Below are 14,785 nucleotides of genomic sequence, written 5' to 3'. Positions count from 1 at the left end.
TCTCTCCCCGTGAACACTGGAGAGCGTGCCAGCAGTCACTCCTCCTGAAGGACATTGGGTTGGGGGTTTTTTTGTATGATTTATTTAGGCACAGGTGAAAAATAAATTGTTTTTTGTTGATGGAACCGCTTCTTGGTTATTTTTAGTGCTGGGTCCTGTCTGACGCAGGTTCGCTCCTCAATCTGCGTCGACACATAACAGTAGTTCCCGGCCATTTCATAATGGACCCAGCGGCAGAGGCGATTCCTTTTGCCAAGAAAGTCCAAGAACACTTGGAGAAAATATGGGAGCAATTACAGCATCTCGCGAATCAATTTAAACAAACAGACGCCCGTGTTACGGAGCTTGCAGCGCAAGTTGTTTCGCTTCCTGCTGCGTCAGCTGTGGCATCAGCGATGTTCCGACTGGTTTTTGGTTATCCGATGAAAACGAATACCGTTGCTCCACGGTCACTGAATTTTAGGCAGGGGAGGTGGAGTGCGGCGGAGTATTCCGTAGACTTTCGGATTTTTTCTGCTCGGTCAGGTTGGAATGCCGCAGCTTTGCGGGGTGTGTTTGTGGACGGGTTAAATGAGTCATTAAAGGACGAGCTGGCGGTCCGTGACGAACCCGGCGATTTAGATGAGCTAATATCGTTGGTAATTCGTCTACATGATCAGATGAGGGAGCATGGACGCGAGAGAGGACGCCCATTAGAGCGGGGTTTTTCGTCTCGGGGCTTTCCCCGACACAGGTCTGGGCCGCCTCTTCTTCGCCCCACTGAGGCTCCTCCGACGGGACCTCTGGCTCCTCCTGTCGACGAGTCCATGCAGCTCGGTCGAGCAGAGATTTCTGTATTGCCCCGACGATTTAGACGTCGAAAAGAGTAACGGTGACATGACTCCAAGTGTTCTGGGACCGGCGATATAATACACATATAAAAAAAAAAAAAAAAAAACCTACCACGGGTAATTGTTTTTTTTTTTCTTTCTCTTTTTTATTTTTTTTTTTGGTTGGTGGTTTGTAGTTTTGTCTGGAGGGGGAGGAGTGGCTGTTGGGCGGTTGGATGTCCGCCTGGACTCTTGTCCTTATTGCTTTTTTGTGTTTTTAGGTATTTTCTGTTTGGGTTTGTTGGGTCGTTTTCTTTTGTTGTTTTTTATTTCTCTACATTCCTAACCCCAGCCTCACTTGCCCCAAGACCGTTTGTCTTGTGGGTGGTGGGGTGGTGCAGGTTGGTCACTGAGTATTCTCAGAAGACCTCTGCACCTAGGGGGGGGGGGGGGGGGGGGGGTGTTAGAGGCGTTTTTTTGTTTTGGTTAGGGCCCGGTTCCACTCCAGCCTCGGCGTGCCTTTGTACCGTCTGTCATTGGTGTTGCCGGGGTATGGTGCTGCGGGGACTTACCTCAGTCGGAGGGGTGGCCCGATCTGTTGCCGTTTGCCATTTCGGTGGTTCCACCCCTCCCGAGGGGCTGGGGTATGGTCGAGTTGAGGCACCGGACGTTTTTCCAGTTCTCCGCTGCGCCTTGGGGTTGGAGCTGGGCTAGTTTTTTCCTGTTCCCTTCTCTGGCTTAGTATTGTGAGCAGTTCGCTGCTATTGAGCTACCGACGGGCTCTGGGTAGGGCCTAGGGTCTTTCGGGGTGCCGGGGAGGGAGACGGGGTTTAGGGTCGTTTTACCATCCCCCGGGGTTGTTTTTAGTAGTCCTCCGGGGGTTGATTTTTGTTTGTTATGTTTCCTTCCGGGTTCCGCCTCCAGGGTTGATGGAACGGTCCTCTGGGGGGGAATTGGCTTGGGGCTAACTGGCCGAGTGTGCCTGGGTCTGGGGTTCCGGGGTTGTGGGGGGGGGGGCGCCTCCTGGGGTTGATGGTACGGTCCCCTGGGGGGCGCCGTTTTTCTCTGTGTACACCTGGGGACCTGTGTGGGATCTTGGTTCTGGCTGTTCCTCCTGGAACAGGCAATGAAGGCCTTCTGGGGGGGGGTTGGTCTTTGCAGGTCATTCTGGGAGGGTTGTTTGTTATTTTTCTTTCGTGTTTTTTTGTTTATATTGTGTTTGAGGGACTATGTTGGGTTTTGGTGTTTGGGGATGTTTTTCTTTTTCTTCCCGGGGTTTGATGGGACGGTCCCCTGGGGAGGTTGTTGGGTGGGTTTTGTGTTTTTCATTGTGTATTGGATTGTTGGGGTTTGTTTTGGGGCTTTTGTTGTCTCCAGCCGGCCTTCCAGCATCGGTGCATGTCCTGCTGTCTGTGATGGACCCCGGAGGGAGGTGCTGTTCTCGGTCCTGGTCTGGTCGGTCGCCGGGGGGCTTCCCGTTGATGGGGGGGTACTGTTGTGTGTCGGGGGGTGTGGCTGGAGGTTTTGGTGTTGTTTTCTTTTCTTTGCTCCTCAGGTGGCATGGAAGCTGATTTGTCTGTGGAAAAGAAGGTGCTGGCTGAAGAATCCTCACCCTCGTCAATATCATGTGAGGCACCTGGGACTGGTGCTCACGTGCAGCCCTAAAGACTTTCAGCTGTAGCAGATAATTGGATGGCGTTCTGCTTTTAAGGCAGGTGTGAGCCAAGCAGAACTGCCGGGAACTCGACTTTGTGATGTTCGTTTGTGAGACGCTGAGGACCGCACCTGGGTTTGACACAATAAGCCTGTGAAGCAAGGAAGGGTGAGGACACATGCTGTCAGCACACAGTAAAGGTAATTAACTGTTGGATTAATTGTAGATAATAACTTGAGGTTTTGCTACATAGTATACGTGAAATTGTGATGAGAATGGTGTGGCTTGCTTCTCACTGTTGTGGCGTGCAGGATAAGTGATCCTCCACTTATTGTGAGAAGCTGCTCATGTGCATAAAGATAAAAAGTATAACCCTTGATGTGTTGCTGATAGCATGTGTTCTGTGAAAGAAATTGCTATAATAGCTAACGTGCCTCACATCTTCTGTGCTTCAACAGAGAATCAGTTTGTCGTGTCCACCTGGGGGGTGTCTGTTTGTTGGTAGTGAGTCCAGGAGCATCGGACTTCTCTCCCCGTGAACACTGGAGAGCGTGCCAGCAGTCACTCCTCCTGAAGGACATTGGGTTGGGGTTTTTTTTTGTATGATTTATTTAGGCACAGGTGAAAAATAAATTGTTTTTTGTTGATGGAACCGCTTCTTGGTTATTTTTAGTGCTGGGTCCTGTCTGACGCAGGTTCGCTCCTCAATCTGCGTCGACACATAACAACTGGTATCATGTCTTAACATATTACAAATGATTCAATGTTGAAATCTGGCAACTTGGTGAATGGAAATGTTGATATGTGACATTTGCCGTGTTTCTGAGTAAATTTTGGTTTAGAAGCAGGACTGTTGTTGATGTACTATAAAATCATAATTTAATTTCAAATATAAAGAAACTTTTGTTTGGAGGAAAATAGAGATCTCACTGGTTAATTTGATGGGTTACATAAGTTCTTAGATAAAATATTTTCCATTGCACAACATCTTGAAAGTTGATGTAAATTTCAACATATTTTTGGTTCGCGAGCATCATTTTACAGTATATCAATAAATCATCAGGTAACACATAGTGCAAATGAGTTTATGCACTGTTACCTTCCCATTTCATATCAGGGGCATATCAGGGCTTATGAAAAAACAGGTGGCACTTAGATGTGTGTGGGGGTGGGGGTGCACGGGGAGCCTATCTGACCCCCGGGGTCATATGTATTAATCCAGCTGTCGCAGCAACTTCCAGTGTTATGTCTCTGTAGCCAGCTGATTCCACACTGTACGTGCAAATTCATGACCTCACAAGAGTACCTTAAGCCTCTCACCTGCATCCACTTAATAACACATCACTGTGCACTGTGTGTGGGTTAATCGAATCACAAGTGACAGATAATCTTATTATTCTATAAGGCCAACACTAACACTCCCAAAACTGAAGAACAGGGTAAACCAACCACTTTGTTCCCAGCACTGATCTTTGCGCTCATCTTACGCACACGAGAACATAATAACTTGGACACACCCCAAAAGCACTGGTACGACATGTTACGTGCCTGTTATCAAGGTCAAGGTTGAAATTTGTAATTCTATAATGCATGATTCAATACAAAGTGAAAACTCAACAAAAATATAAACGCAACACTTCTGGTTTTGCTCCCATTTTGTATGAGATGAACTCAAAGATCTAAAACTTTTTCCACATACACAATATCACCATTTCCCTCAAATATTGTTCACAAACCAGTCTAAATCTGTGATAGTGAGCACTTCTCCTTTGCTGAGATAATCCATCCCACCTCACAGGTGTGCCATATCAAGATGCTGATTAGACACCATGATTAGTGCACAGATGTGCCTTAGACTGCCCACAATAAAAGGCCACTCTGAAAGGTGCAGTTTTGTTTTATTGGGGGGGATACCAGTCAGTATCTGGTGTGACCACCATCTGCCTCATGCAGTGCAACACATCTCCTTCGCATAGAGTTGATCAAGTTGTCAATTGTGGCCTGTGGAATGTTGGTCCACTCCTCTTCAATGGCTGTGCGAAGTTGCGACGACGAACTGGAGTCAGGTCGAGACCCCGATGAGGACGACAAGCATGCAGATGAGCTTCCCTGAGACGGTTTCTGACAGTTTGTGCAGAAATTCTTTGGTTATGCAAACCGATTGTTTCAGCAGCTGTCCGAGTGGCTGGTCTCAGACAATCTTGGAGGTGAACATGCTGGATGTGGAGGTCCTGGGCTGGTGTGGTTACACATGGTCTGCGGTTGTGAGGCTGGTTGGATGTACTGCCAAATTCTCTGAAACGCCTTTGGAGACGGCTTATGGTAGAGAAATGAACATTCAATACACGAGCAACAGCTCTGGTTGATATTCCTGCTGTCAGCATGCCAATTGCACGCTCCCTCAAATCTTGCGACATCTGTGGCATTGTGCTGTGTGATAAAACTGCACCTTTCAGAGTGGCCTTTTATTGTGGACAGTCTAAGGCACACCTGTGCACTAATCATGGTGTCTAATCAGCATCTTGGTATGGCACACCTGTGAGGTGGGATGGATTATCTCAGCAAAGGAGAAGTGCTCAACATCACAGATTTAGACTGGTTTGTGAACAATATTTGAGGGAAATGGTGATATTTTGTATGTGGAGAAAGTTTTAGGTCTTTGAGTTCATCTCATACAAAATGGGAGCAAAACCAAAAGTGTTGCGTTTATATTTTTGTTGAGTATAGTTATCCACAAATACCAAATATAGCTGTTTTTGTGAGATACCAACCTTTCACACTGATGCAACAAATGAGATTCTCAAGAACTAGGGAACTGGCAGGAGTGTGGATGAGTCATACAACCCCTGGCAAAAATTATGGAATCACCGGCCTCGGAGGATGTTCATTCAGTTGTTTAATTTTGTAGAAAAAAAGCAGATCACAGACATCACACAAAACTAAAGTCATTTCAAATGGCAACTTTCTGGCTTTAAGAAACACTATAAGAAATCAAGAAAAAAGATTGTGGCAGTCAGTAATGGTTACTTTTTTAGACCAAGCAGAGGAAAAAATATGGAATCACTCAATTCTGAGGAAAAAATTATGGAATCACCCTGTAAATTTTCATCCCTAAAACTAACACCTGCATCATATCAGATCTGCTTGTTAGTCTGCATCTAAAAAGGAGTGAACACACCTTGGAGAGCTGTTGCACCAAGTGGACTGACATGAATCATGGCTCCAACACGAGATATGTCAATTGAAACAAAGGAGAGGATTATCAAACTCTTAAAAGAGAGTAAATCATCATGCAATGTTGCAAAAGATGTTGGTTGTTCACAGTCAGCTGTGTCTAAACTCTGGACCAAATACAAACAACATGAGAAGGTTGTTAAAGGCAAACATACTGGTAGACCAAGGAAGACATCAAAGTGTCAAGACAGAAAACTTAAAGCAATATGTCTCAAAAATCGAAAAATGCACAACAAAACAAATGAGGAATGAATGGGAGGAAACTGGAGTCAACGTCTGTTACCGAACTGTAAGAAACCGCCTAATGGAAATGGGATTTACATGCAGAAAAGCTAAACGAAAGCCATCATTAACACCTAAACAGAAAAAAACAAGGTTACAATGGTCTAAGGAAAAGCAATCGTGGACTGTGGATGACTGGATGAAAGTCATATTCAGTGATGAATCTTGAATCTGCATTGGGCAAGGTGATGATGCTGGAACTTTTGTTTGGTGCCGTTCCAGTGAGATTTATAAAGCTGACTGCCTGAAGAGAACATGTAAATTTCCACAGTCATTGATGATATGGGGCTGCATGTCAGGTAAAGGCACTGGGGAGATGGCTGTCATTACATCATCAATAAATGCACAAGTTTACGTTGATATTTTGGACAATTGAAAGGATGTTTGGGGATGATGAAATCATTTTTCAAGATGATAATGCATCTTGCCATAGAGCAAAAACTGCGAAAACATTCCTTGCAAAAAGACACATAGGGTCAATGTCATGGCACAGGGTCAATGTCAACGAGCAGATCTGATTTGATGCAGGTGTTAGTTTTGAGGATGAAAATTTACAGGGTGATTCCATAATTTTTTCCTCAGAATTGAGTGATTCCATATTTTTTTCTTCTGCTTGGTCTAAAAAAGTAACCATTACTGACTGCCACAATCTTTTTTCTTGATTTCTTATAGTGTTTCTTAAAGCCAGAAAGTTGCCATTTGAAATGACTTTAGTTTTGTGTCATGTCTGTGATCTGCTTTTTTTCTACAAAATTAAACAACTGAATGAACATCCTCCGAGGCCGGTGATTCCATAATTTTTGCCAGGGGTTGTATTACCAATGAAAGAAGGCCCCTGCAGAGATTGTGGTTAGGATTCGGTCCAAGTGTTGTTTGTGCTTGGGGTAAAGGTATTGGAGATTGAGAGGTGCCTTCACCAGTCACCTTGCGGGGAGTCGTTGTGATACATTCTTACATCCTTCTGTAGTAGTACAATCACAGCCAATAAAATTTGGAAATATTCATCAAAGTTGAAACATTTCTCCAGAGAACAATATCCACAATGCAATGCACAAATGACTCCTAAATTGTGCCCTGACAAATGTGCAACCATTCCATTATGTTCCATTTTAATATCTGGCCAGGCACTCCTGTTGAAAAAGAACTCTGCTGCTGTTTTCTGAGGATCAATGAGCAAAGCTGTCCTGGAAAAATTAAACAAGACAAATACCACTGAGCACAAAGTGATTCAGGTGAGGTAACGCCACGCTAGTTGTGTTCACAGAAAACTGTCAAGGTAGTTTCTTTCACCTGCCTTCCCAACATAAACGGTATAAGAGATCCGGAACCTCATTTATAACCATTGCACACGCATAAAATGGGAGCTAAGTGATGCGCACAATGATGATGCGCACAATGATTTTAATGCATGCATTGTGATTTATAATAACACAGTAGACAGCAAAACCTTCACATATGTAAGCACACTGTGAATGGTGGCAGCATTACACATATAATACACATAATAATTCTGCATGTGAGTGAGTCGTAAGTCATACATTCTATTCCACTCAGTAACACACATTGCATATACATGTACGCTGTCATAAACAAATAAACTGCCATTGATACATGTGATAGTGAAGCATAATTATTCCAGAATGACTCCCCAGTTGTTAAATATATAAGTTGACTTAGATCTCACATAAATTCACACATTTAATATTTCATCAGTGCATCGCGGGTGCTGAAATGTAAATATATAATAGTGGTGGGCATGAGTGGACTATTGCATCATTTGGATAGGGTCCAGTCTGCCATACTGTCTGCCATACAAATGGTTTCCTTCAAGCAATTAAAAAAAAAAAAAATGGACCCACATTATTCTCGCTGTGCAAATTTTATTAGTAGAGGTATCATTCGAAGACGGGAGGACTCACCTTTGGCCGGCAGGATTTCATCACTGAAATGGGAGGCCGACCCTTCCACAAGCCGCAGTCCTCAGAGGAGGCAGAAGTGTTGTCGTGCAGCCCCCCCCCCCAGAGTTCCTAATAGAGTCAGTAGGACAGCCGCATGGCCCACCAAAGTTCTATGCCATTTCTCCATGACATCCTTTAACCCTCTGGGGCCGATGCCATCGTATATGATGGCTGAGACCAAGCTTTACTAAATTATAAATAACTTTTTAATGATATGAGATAGAAACGTACTTTTTTCTGAAAAGTTAACTCCGCGCACTTTCGAGCCAGCCATCGGCCATCTGTATACTCCTCATAGAAGCTGTGTGATGACGTGTGCAATGTGAGTGTCCAATCGGAATTGGTTCACTGTCACATGGTTTTCCAAAATCCAATTGTAGGGCAGATTTACCTCACGTAATAAACCAAAGATAGTTTTTAGGACTGATGTGTTAGTAGTTGGCCCATTTGAATAGCCATCTGGATGCTTGCTCCAATGTGCCCTGCGCCATTACGCACAGCGATCAGTGAAAGTAAGCTGACGGAGAGCTTCTGATGACAATCTCACATGTTCAAACAGAGTGTGTGAGTTTTAGAGATGCTCCACTCCTCATTACCTGTGAATGTTATTGAATAAGCCTGTGGACAGCTCTCTCACTACAGCATAAAGCACTGTTCACCATATCAATAGGGCAAGGGGGAGAGGGGCCGCTCCTCAGGGTGTACATTGGCCAAAGTGTCAAAGCTGCTTTCAGAGCAGTACAGAACACTCCTAAACACAGTAGAAGTAGAAGTTTGTAATGTGACCTTTGTGTAATAGCAGACAGAAATTGCTTTGAGATGAAGACAAACAAGACGCATAGACCATTTTGTACATATTGTTCAAAATGTGCATTTGTGTTTATTGTTTGAACCTTTTTGTTGTACAGTCCTTCACACAAGAGCCCAAAGTACCTTTATAAATTGTCAAAGCAGTTGTTTACAAGGTCTGTGAGAAAAGTATCCGACCTTATTATTTAAAAAAAAAAACATATGGATTTGAATCACGTGTGATTACATCAGCCAACCTTGAACCCTCGTGGGCATGCAAGAGTTTTTTCATGCCTGTCGGTGACGTCATTCGCCTGTGAGCATGCCTTGTGGAAGGAGTGGTCCAGCCCCCTCGTCGGAATTCCTTTGTCTGAGAAGTTGCTGAGAGACTGGCGCTGTGCTTGATCAAAATTTTTTCAAAAACTGTGAGGCACATCCGAGTGGACACCATTAGAGAAATTCAGCTGGTTTTCGGTGAAAATTTTAATGGCTGATGAGAGATTTTGGATTGTTTCTGTCACTGTAAGGACTTCCCACGGAGCGGAACATCGCGCAGCGCTCCGAGGCGACGTCGTCATCCTGTTTCAAGCTGAAAACCTCCAAATTTAAGCCTCTGTTGACCCAGGACGTCGTGAGAGAACAGAGAACTTTCAGAAGAGGTCAGAATCAGCAGTTTATCTGGACATTCCACTGTTAAAGGAGATTTTTTTAATGAAAGACGTGCGGACGGATTGGCGCGTCGGCTCGCAGCTGACGCGGCGCCCCCGCCACAGGAAAAACACCTCTGTTGGAAGCCTTAAGGACAAGTTGGAACATGCCTTGCTGTTAAACAATTTCTCAGATACTCACTCAACTGAAAGCCACCAAAAGCCACCTGGATTTTACAAATGGTTATCAACACGGAGGTGTTTTTCCTGTGGTGGGCGCGCTGATCCGGCTGCGAGCCGACGCGCCAATCCGCCCGCACGTCTTTCATTAAAAAAATCTCCTTTAACAGTGGAATGTCCGGATAAACTGCTGATTCCAACCTCTTCTGAAAGTTCTCTGTTCTCTCACGACGTCCTGGGTCAACAGAGGCTTAAATTTGGAGGTTTTCAGCTTGAAACAGGATGACAACGTCGCCTCGGAGCGCTGCGCGACGTCCCACTCCGTGGGAAGTCCTTACAGTGATAGAAACAATCCAAAATCTCTCATCAGCCATTAAAATTTACACCGAAAACCAGCTGAATTTCTTGAATGGTGTCCACTCGCATGTGCCTCACAGTTTTTGAAAAAATTTTGATCAAGCACAGCGCCAGTCTCTCAGCAACTTCTCAGACAATGAAAATCCGACAAGGGGGCTGGACCAATCGTTCCACAAGGAGTGCTTACAGGCGAATGACGTCACCGACAGGCGTGAAAAAACTCACACATGCGCACGAGGGTTCAAGCTTGGCTGATGTAATCACACGTGATTCAAATCCATATAGTTTTTTTAAAAAATAAAACTGTCGGTTTCTTTTCTAATAGACCTCGTATTATAGTTTGCTGTGTGTTTTGAATAAATGTGTGTGGAAAATTATTTTCCACTTTACTTTTTCCTTTCTTATTTCTGATTGTAAACCTTTACTTCTGTTACTGTGCACGTCCAGACTGCTCAGGGATTTTTAATGGAAATACATTGTGATCCGATGTGAGCAATATGTGTGTAACGGATTAGTTACAGTCAGGAGGCACCAAACATCTACAGGGACTCCTGAATTGGGAACTGCTCCTCATTTAATGCCCGGGTCAAAATTTTCTCCGAATTTTTTTTATCCCCAAATGTATGGATCCTTTATCAAAATGTAATCAGCGTGTGCACTGTAAAAAACAAACAAACAAACAAACAAACAAACAAAAACTATTAAGATATGATGGCATACAAAGCAGTGAAAGTAGCAAAGTGTCAAATCACAGCTGTTTGTGTCTGAGCCGCAGCCTGAACAGACCTGTTAAATTAGAGCCTGAACACAGTGTGAAAAAAATAAACAGTCAGGCTTTTACTCACAGAAAGGACTACGGTCCCACATGTGAGGGGTTTAATGGAAATACATTGCGATCAGATGGTGAATTTTATCCGATGTGTGCGAAAATCCGTTGTACAAAATCCATTATATACGGTGTTTATTGCATGGGAAACAATACAAAACCTTTGGGACATTTTTTGTCCGATGACTGTGAATATGTTGTGTGGGCCGCCAGAAGAGGAGCTACTGCTGGCCCACCACCAGAGGGCGCCCTGTCTGGAGTGTGGGCTCCAGGCACCAGAGGGCGCAGCCGCCTCACAGGAGCAGCCAGGGTGACAGCTGTCACGCATCACCTGCAACAGCTGTTACCAATCATCTGATCGGCAGGAGTATATCAGCAGGACAACGTCTCCACCTCTTTGCCGAGATATCGTTTCTACCTAGAAGGTAACGTAACTCAGCTGACGGATTGTATCCTTTTGGATTTTGTGCGTTGTTCTATAGATAACTTTTCCAACGAGAGGTGGAGGTAGCTTTCCTACCGTTCGGATTCCTGGGTGCAAACGCGCCCTCAGTTAATTGTTCTTTGTTCCTCGCCAGCAGTACCAGGTCCGACACGCGGAGGCAGTGGCCACCTGGGAGTTCGGGACTTGGCGGCTCCAGTATTCCCGGGGTCTGGTGGTGGAGGAAACCGTGTGGTTCCGGTTCTACTTTGGAGAGGCGTCTCCTATCTTCGAGCCTGCCCACACGACACCTTTGTGAATTGACTTTTGTCCATTATTGTAATCTGTTGTATTTGTTGTGCACATTCACAACAGTAAAGTGTTGTTATTTGACCTATTCCATTGTCCGTTCATTTGCGCCCCCTGTTGTGGGTCCGTGTACTTACACTTTCCCAACAGAATATCTGGTTTATACAATGATGGTTTAAATGAGTTTTGCTGTACATGGGACTGAACAATAAATTTACCTCTCAAAACTTTGACAATGAAGTTGGCTTCCATCCCACATGGCTGACTTTATTTTCCCAAATTTTTCTAATGTTCGGATCTGATGGGAATCTATACATCTTGAAGCCCTTCCTGTGTCTATTTGTGCATCCAAATGCACAGCGACCTGGCATTTTCAGCAAATAAAGAAATTAAAATAGCTGAATTTACATGCAGATAGATAAATAGCAAACTCTATTTTGAACCCAAGATATCATCATGAGTCACGTGACCGATTTTTTTTTTTTTTTTTGACTCATCATGTCGCCACTCTCTCAATTATGTGGATGATAAATTCATTGTCTTCACTTCTTATATCATACACTTGATAAGAAATGTGTCAGTTGAACAATTGGGAATTCAAGGTTTTGATCGACTTCAAGAGCAGACTTTTTAACAAAACCTTGACACATTTAGGGATGGTACAACCCCATTTCCAATGAAGTTGGGATGTTGTGTAAAATGTAAATAAAAACAGAATACAATGGTTTGCGAATCCTCTTCAACCTATATTCAACTGAATACACTACAAAGACAAGATATTTAATGTTCAAACTGATAAACTTTATTGTTTTTGTGCAAATATTTGCTCATTTTGAAATGGATGCCTGAAACACGTTTCAAAAAAGTTGGGACAGTGGTATGTTTACCACTGTGTTACCTTTCATCACCTTTCCTTCTAACAACACTCAATAAGCATTTGGGAACTGAGGACACTAATTGTGAGTGTCATGACTGGGTATAAAAGGCACATCCCCAAAAGGCTCAGCCGTTCACAAGCAAAGATGGGGGGAGGATCAATATTTGTGAACAACTGTGTGAAAAAATAGTCCAGCAGTTTAAGAACAATGTTTCTCAACATTCAATTGCAAGAAACTTAGGGATTCCATCATCTACAGTCCATAATACAGTATAATCAGAAGATTCAGAGAATCTGGAGAACTTTCTACACGTAAACGGCAAGGCTGAAAACCAACATTGAATGCCCGTGACCTTCGATCCCTCAGGTAGCACTGCATTAAAAACCAACATCATTGTGTAAAGGATCTTACCACGTGGGCTCAGGAACACTTCAGCAAACCATTGTCAGTTAACACAGTTTGTCGCTACATCTACAAGTGCTAGTTAAAACTCTATCATGCAAAGCAAAAGCCATAGATCAACAACATCCAGAAACACCGCCCCCTTCTTTGGGCCTGAGCTCATTAGAAATGGACAGATGCAGAGTGGAATAGTGTGCTGTGGTCTGATTGACTGTAGAATTTATTGCATGTTTACAAGAATAAATTATGTTTACAATATATACATATATGTCTTTTATGTGAATCATACAAAACTTTATACAACATTGATGAGTTCCGTAAAAATCCAGGATATTATCTCTGTTCTTCTTGCATACAAAAATTGTAGTGTCCACAGGCCCCAACTACTGGGATCAATTGCGTATCTCAAGTTACTAATTTAAGTAACAAAAACATACTGTATGATTTCTGCAAGTGGGTTTCACTAATTTACATGGTTTTCCAAACTTTTTGGAATAAAAAGAAAAAAAAAAATGTCGCATGGGTAATTTTAACAGAATTAGTGCACTTAATATTCTATAAATTGTATAAAGCAAAAAATTGTAATTAGTTCATGATAATTTTTTTTGCCTCAAACATGAACATACATACATGTCTTTTCATCTGAAAGGCAAAGGCAAAAGATGGTGAATGCAAGAAGTTTGAAAGAGCCAAGAAAACAGATAAGCTACTTCAGAATAAATGTCTGTTAGAAAAAGCACGGGAGAAAAAGAGAAATGAAATGTGTACCTACAGGGAGAAGACGAAGGAAGAAAAGAGACAACAAAAAGAAGTGGCACAGAAAGAACTACTCAGTAGGAAAACTGAACCAACATTGAATGTCTGTGACCTTCGATCCCTCAGGTGGCACTGCATTAAAAACCAACATCATTGTGTAAAGGATTTTACCATGTGGGCTCAGGAACACTTTAGAAAACCATTGTCAGTTAACACAGTTCGTCGCTACATCTACAAGTGCAAGTTAAAACTCTACCATGCAAAGTGAAAGCCATACATCAACAACATCCAGAAACACCGCCGCCTTCTCTGGGCCTGAGCTCATTTGAAATGGACAGATGCAAAGTGTCCTGTGGTCTGATGAGTCCACATTTCAAATTGTTTTTGGAAATCACAGAGGTTGTGTCCTCCAGACAAAAGAGGAAAAAGACCACCCAGATTGTTACCAGCGCAAAGTTCAAAAGCCAGCATCTGTGATCGTATGGGGGTGTGTTAGTGCCCGTGGCATGGGCAACTTACACATCTGTGATGGCACCATCAATGCTGAAAGGTACATCCAGGTTTTGGAAGAACACATACTGCCATTCAAGCAACGTCTTTTTCAGGGACGTTCCTGCTTATTTCAGTAAGACAATGCCAAGCCACATTCTGCATGTGTTACAACAGCGTGGCTTCATAGTAAAAGAGTGCGGGTACTAGACTGGCCTGTCTGCAGTTCAGACCTGTCCCCCACTGAAAATGTGTGGCGCATTATGAAGCACAAAATACAACAACGGAGACCCCGGACTGTTGAACAACTGAAGTCATACATCAAGCAAGAATGGGAAAGAATTACACCTACAAAGCTTCAACAATTAGTGTCTTCAGTTCCCAAATGCTTATTGAGTGTTGTTAGAAGGAAAGGCGATGTAACACAGTGGTAAACATACCACTGTCCCAGCTTTTTTGGAATGTGTTGCAAGCATCCATTTGAAAATGCGCAAATATTTGCACAAAAACAATAAAGTTTATCAGTTTGAACATTAAATAGCTTGTCTTTGTGGTGCATTCAATTAAATATAGGTTGAAGAGAATTCGTAAATCATTGTATTCTGTTTTTAATTTACATTTTACACACCGTCTCAACCCTATTGGAACTGGGGTTGTACAGTTGCTGGTCAGCATTTTACTGGTTTATTCTGACAGCATCACTCTGGTGTGCCAGTAAGAAGAGACTCCTTAAAAGTCCTTGGCACTATAGAGGTTGTCGGTGAAAGAAATGGACTACTGTTAAATCCAAAACC

The sequence above is a fragment of the Thalassophryne amazonica genome, chromosome 14 (genome assembly GCF_902500255.1).
Source record: "Thalassophryne amazonica chromosome 14, fThaAma1.1, whole genome shotgun sequence".
NCBI lineage: Eukaryota > Metazoa > Chordata > Actinopteri > Batrachoidiformes > Batrachoididae > Thalassophryne > Thalassophryne amazonica.
The sequence above is the reverse complement of the archived record's forward strand: the minus strand, read 5'-3'. Positions refer to the sequence as shown.